Source organism: Papaver somniferum, unplaced genomic scaffold (assembly GCF_003573695.1).
Source record: "Papaver somniferum cultivar HN1 unplaced genomic scaffold, ASM357369v1 unplaced-scaffold_158, whole genome shotgun sequence".
Taxonomy (NCBI): Eukaryota; Viridiplantae; Streptophyta; class Magnoliopsida; order Ranunculales; family Papaveraceae; genus Papaver; species Papaver somniferum.
This window is the reverse complement of record NW_020625264.1, coordinates 1,193,962-1,200,780: the sequence shown is the minus strand read 5'-3', so window position 1 is coordinate 1,200,780 and position 6,819 is coordinate 1,193,962.

The window sequence follows — 6,819 nt, the reverse complement described above, 5'->3', positions numbered from 1 at the left end:
ATGGTGAATTTTTTTGTATATAATCCAGTAGATAAAATTTCTTAAAAACCCTTTTGTTCCTTTTGTATATATTTAGCTAATCCAATATGATCTCGGCTGAAATATGTTGGATTTTTTCCTTGAATAACGGAGTTTTAATTCTGCTTTCGCCGAAATCGGGTATTCTCTCTCCTTTTACTCTACTCAGCATGTCCCTTTCCATATGTTGCATTTTAATTCTTTCCATATTTTGAAACATTGAGGACAATGTTTAGTTTAGGTTTGGGGGTATAGAGTAGATACCACGATAATATGCTATAATTAAAAACGAACTCCTTCTTCTTTTTGAAAAAATTGAAAAATTCCAAAAAAATTAAAAAATCAAAATTCAAAAAAAATAAAAAATTGAAAAAAATCATAAAAAATGGAGCTCATTTACCTTGAAATGTTGACTCGTGTGCAAATATGTATTTTTATTAGGAGTCTTAGTCTAGATATTTAGGCACCCTGATTCTAGCACAATTCACATAGTGATAAGAAATTTGCACGCGCACGATCTACCAATACATGTATGGCCTCGATCTTCAAGGTGTTTGATAGGAAGTTGATTGCCAATCACTTTAGAATACTGAACGAAACTTGACTAGCTTGTTCTTTGGTTGGTTGGGATAGAAGATGGAGGTTACATTAAAAAGACAACCATCGAATTTAACTGGGTGCATCAAAAAGGGCTACCTCTTGCAAAGTGTCATGTAATTTTTTGTTTCCTTTTTAATTGTATCAAAAGTGTTTGTCAAAAAAAAAAAAAAAAAAAAAAAAAAAAAAAAAAAAAACGATGTATATATTCAGAAAAAAATCAGAAAATACAAAAAAAAAAATCAAGTATTTATCAATTCCATCATCTCTTGTTCCAAAAATAAAAGAGAGTACTCAATGTAAATAAGAGTCATGTAATTTGTCATCATTTTGTTGTTTTTTGTAATAAGCAAGGAGGGTGTATGCCATTGATGTACAACGCGAGTAATTGTGAAATACCTCCAACTCATTCACAATTCTCGTAAAGTCCGGACAGCTAGCTAGATTTCGACCTCAGTTCTTAGCCTGAGAAACTATCTCTTGGTGATTAGTAGTCATGACTTCAGATCTTTCTTTACACATGTGTAGATACACTTTACACTCTTATCACATGTCTTTTTTTGTTATCAGTGCTAGGATTGTGCCTTCGATAGCTAGATTGACATCTCCATTTTGCTGTGAGCTTAAACTGTTTTGCACATGTCACGTTTGATGGAATCTGAGCTTATATTTTGTCCTTAGGTTTTGTAGGCACACCTCTGGTAAACCTTCACGAGACTTCAACTCGTCCACTAGGGACACTTAGTGGTTTAAAAGGCTTAGTGCATACGCTAAATGCATTCGAGAGACCAGCGACAGTGGTATAGTTAGGATTTCCTTAGTTTTGTTTTACTTGAGGACAAGTAAAATTCAGGTTTGGGGGTATTTGATGAGTGCCAAATATTGTATATATTTATCCCTTTTTGTTGGCAATTTAACTCATCTTTTGTGCATTAATTCTACATTTTATCCCATATTCTGTATTTTCATTGTTTTCAAGAATAAATATTTTTATTAATTAATTTTGCATTTTTAGGTAATAAATAAAGTTCGGATGAGTCGCGGAGCGAAAAGAGCAGAAAAGTAGTGAAAAGCCGGGAGAAATTACGCAAGGAAGCCGCAAAGAATGGTGCGCACAACCTCATTTTCTACACACAAAAACGCCTCCGTTCTCAGCCGTCAGATCAGCTCTCAGAAGCATCCGATGGTCGCTCCTTCATAGAGCATCAAAATCTGAAGTCTCTGCCAAGCACCACAGCGCTGAAATTCCAAGCCTTCAGATTAGATGGTAGTTGAATCCAACGGTCGCTCCCTTGCTGTGCATCGAAGTTTGATATCTCCGCCTTACACTACAGCACCTAACCTAATCTAGCACCGTTCGTTTCGTTGTATCTCCTCATCCAACGGTCGCTCATCGCTTGCCTCCGCATCACCGTCCGATCTACCTACCAGCTCCACATCCCACGGCTCATCCTCGCTGTTCATCCAATTTGATGAAGCCGCCTAACACCCTAGCAACCGAACCCTACCACCTAACCAAACACCCCCCTTCTCTCCCAAACCATCGAGCCCTCCTCCTCCACCCACTCCTCTGCAGAAACCACCATACACCACCACCTTCTCCACCTCTGTCACCACCTGCTCCGCCACCAACTCTCTGTCACCACGTCCATCAAAGTAACCAATACCATCTGTTTCCCTTCTCCTTAGCCACCTATTTTCTCAATTTTTGCACGTTCTCTATCAGAAACCCTAGCGTGCAAAATTGGTAAATTAGGTCGAAAGTGAGAAGCAATTGAAGACATGGATAGGTAGAGAAGGACAAATAGAGTAATGGGTCGAGTTCAATTTGATGTTGCTACATCAAATTAGGTGAGTAATCACCAACCCTAGCTACTGATTTTTGGGTGAAAATGGGTAGAACCCAAATTGTGTTGTGGGTATAAATATGTACTATGGGTGTGTTGTAAAAACGATGCTTGGATTAGCCTGCATCCAGGACTTTCAAGTTCTGCTTAATGTTGTCTCCTGTTAATTGTTATGCTCCTGTTATGTTGTAAAAATTATTATGTTATGTTGTCTCCTGTTTGTGTTCTGTGTGTGATTGTATTATCCATGTTATGTTTGTCTTAATTAGTTTGTGTGTTTTGTTTCTACACATGAGCCTGTAAGCCCCCTGTTTAACTCACATGTTCTTATTCTGAGTCTTAATGCTTGACAACCATGAGGACTCTTAACTGCAACATGTTCTAATTCCCCACTAGGGTGAGAAAACAACTGAACCATGATGGTTAGCTATTAGGATGGTTTTTTGCTGAACTTAAAATAGCTTAGGCTAGTTAGACTCCTGAAAGCCCAACTGATTTGTGATTAGTGGTGCTGTAAGAAGACCACTAATGCTAGGGGTCAGTGGTGGTTCTAAGGAATTAATCAGCTACATTAGTTAGTGAGCCACTGCCTAGTTAGTCTGTGATTGGTTGTGCCTTAAACAGACAACCAATACTAGGGGTTAGCTAAGGATGTAAGGTTGGTTAACTAGACATTTGACAAAAACTTAACCTAGGTGAACTGGCTAGGTAAAGGGAATTCTCATCCATCTCCTTGCACTTCCCATCCACAATTTCTTTTCTATGTTTGCTCTGTTAGCTTCACCACATCCCTGCCCTTGGCCTTAGGCCTTGGTTTGTATTGTCATCTTTCTTTTGATGTTTAGTTTTTAGTCTGCTATCTCTTTTTGCTACTTGTTCTCTTGTTGCCTTACTGCACTGCCTTCCCTGTTGCTGCCACTCCACTTCTCTTGCACTTGCCCTGCAGCACTTCTGCTGTTGCTGTTGCTGTTGCTTGTGCCCTGCAGCACTTGTGCTGCTGCTGCATTGCTTTTCTCCTGCTGTGCATTTTCTTCACTGCCTGCTGTTGCCACTCCACTGCTGCTACATGGCCTGTTGCTGCTCACTTGTGCAGCTGCTGTGCAGTCTTGCAGTTCCTGCAGCCAAGCAAAGGCCCATCCAACTGAGCCCAAGTTCAAATCAGTGAAGCCCAAAGGCCTAGTTCAATAGCCAAGCCCAATACATTTCATCCCAAAGGCCCAGAACCTTGACTGAATCCAAAGCCCAGTTCACAACAAAAGACACTGAGCCCAATTCACAAGTGAACTGTTGAGCCCAAGTTCAGTTCCCTGTAAGGCCAAAGCCCATTTACACTTCAAAGATAACTGAGCCCAAGCTCAGTTCATTTTATTGTTAACAAACCCACTAAGCTCAATTCATTCAAAGGGCATTCAAACCCATTAGTACTCAAAGCCCAATTTAAGCCAAAAGGCTTCATAGCCCAATAGCAATTTAGGAACCCAATTAGCTAGAACACTTCCAAAACACACCCGATCTCTGTGGATCGACCCGTACTTGCACGAGCTACAACTGACGACCGTGCACTTGCGGTATTACTGTAGGCCCCCGTTTCATTGCGCTTTAATTTCTATACACTTTTCCAAGGCCTGCCAGGGTCGAAGAATTACTCGGAATGGATAGTTAGGGTTTGAGTAGTGATTCTAATTTCAAGAGGAAAAAGAGAAGAATTCGATCCTGAACTGCCTGAGGAAGAAGGTTTTGGTTTCAATTTGGTTAAGACAAGATGTTTTGAGATGAACTGAATTGGTGGGTTGTTGATGTGTGAGATGAGTATTGAATCAAGCCAAAGAAAGAAGAAGAGTCAATTGTTTAAATGGAACCGTTTGAGGTAATTACTTTCTCAGTCATTTGGTAAAGGTATTTATTACAATCTTAAGTATATAAGTTTCTCAATAAACTATGAAGTCTGTTTGAGGTTGAATTAGTGATTGATTGTTGAGGTTAGAAGATATTGGATGAAAATTTTTTAATGGAATTATTGGTGGTGATGATGTTGTAGTTCATGGGTTTGAACTGGATTGTGTGATTGATTTATTTGGTTCCAATTCTTGGAGTAGGCAGTGAAGTTACAGATGCTACAGATTTAGTGGTTTGAACTATAATGAAGTATTGAGATGTATTACAGGTTGATTATTGTAACTCATGAAGTTTGGGTCTGAGCTTGTGTTTTTGTAGTGTTATGAAATACAAGGAAGGGGTTGGAGGTATGTTGAATGAGAATTAGGTATTGCAGTTGTTATGGGTTGTTGTGGCTGTGTTGTTATGAGCTGTTGGTGGAGTTGAAATAGAAGATGTGGTTGTTATGGTGGTGGTGTTTTACAGTGACATAGGATTCTAGGAGATACAAGTATGAGATGTGTCATGATGTGCACAAGGTCTTGGAAGTACAGGAGAATTAAGGTGAAGTGAGTTTGAGTAAGGCTATGGGAGTTTGTCTTTGAGTTATTCAACTGAAGATTGGTGGTTTAGATGACTTAGATTGATGAGGCTGAGGTTGAGATTAGCTTATTAGTGATTATAGAATTGTAGATTGTATTCCTGTGAAAGCTTGGGAGCTTGCAGTTACTACACTTGCAGGTAATCTTAGTTTGTATTGTGATTGAAGTATGATTTGAATGAATTAATTGATGTAATGTGTAGATTGAAACTGAACTTGAGATAGAGTTGTAGAGTTAGAATTGTAGTTGTGTGAAACCTTTTGGTTGGTCTGACTGAACTTATTCAGTCTGGCTCGTTTTGTTTAGCTGACTCAGTTAGTCTAACTGAGTTGAATCGTTGTGATTCACCGAGTTACCTTGTCCTGACCTAAGTTGACCCCAGTTGACCGATTTGGACCTTGACTATTTGACCCTAGACTTTGACCTGACCTTGGACGTTGACTGTTAGTTTGACCCCTGACCGTTAGAGACCGTCAGTTGACCTTGTTGGACAGGCCTTAGATTAATGGGCCTTGCCAGTTCAAGCCTAATGGGTTTGGGCTTAGTATCATGTTATCTTAGTTTGGCAATTTGAACCTCTTATGATCCGACTTAGCTTTTGGTTCCTTCTACAAAGTTGTAGATACTTATAAGACATATCTAGTGGACTATAGAATCAACCTAATTGGATTAATAAATTCTTAGTTATGTTAAAGATAGAGAATGAGATACCTTAATGGGCTTAGAACCACTAGATAGATTTGTATGATTCTTATATGAACCATTTTGGCTAGATTCTTAGAGTGCTTGTGTGATTAACAGTTACTCTGTATTAACAACGATCGATTCAAAGGATGATCCAGTGGATTGTAGATATCGAGGTAGGCGAGGCTTGTCATCAAAAGAGGTGGGAATCGATAACGAACTCTCTTGTATTCATTTCTGTTTTGCAAATCAATCTTGGTGTTGTGAAATTCATGCATACCTTTGTGTGCTTGGTGTGGTATAAGATGTGTGCCGACAATATCAGTATTCTATGGCTAGGGCGATACACCACAATATTACTTGATCGGAGTGGAAGTGGGCTTCAATATTATCCTTCCTTTATATAATCAGTATTCTATGGTTAGAGCGATACACCGTAATATTACTTAATCGGAGTGGAAGTGGGCTTCAATATTATTCTTCCTTATGTCGGGCAACACACATCTCATACATGGATGTTTACTGTTATGTATGAATGTCTATGAAGAAGTTTCTACGTTACCTTTTACTGTCTTTTTGTGTATTATCGACTTTCTATAATATTGCATTGTCTTCGAATCATACTAATGATTACTTGAAAGTTAGTTGTTATTCCTACTGGGCACCCCTTTTAGGGATGATGTGCTCACCCATTCCCACTCTCAGTTTCAGTGACAGATCAGGATGTGCATGTGACGAGGAAAGCTTCGAAGAATTATTTACGTTAGTTAGTTTCCGCTATGATTAGTGTGTGTATGTATTCCTTTTGTAAATCAACTCACTATTGAATATGTAAAATTTGAGAGGAGTTCTTGCATATGTATTTCAGAGCGGGTTTAGATTTGGGTTAAATTTTGTAACAATTTTCTTAATTGAAGGTTTAAGTGAATGATTTAGATTTTTAGTGCCTCTGTATTCAGTTGATCTCTTGGTTTAATCAGCTGCTAGCTTAGGGGGCGCTACAGACTCTCTAAATGATTTTCAAGGAATTATGTTGATTCATTGAGATAAAAAAATATGTATGAATTTCAGCTTACACACATGAGACAGACGATATGTTTATTTATTTTACAAAATCAATATATGAATGTTTCAATGAAAATGTATTATTCAATACATGGCTAATAGAAATTGTAACATTTTTCCAATAAAATCAA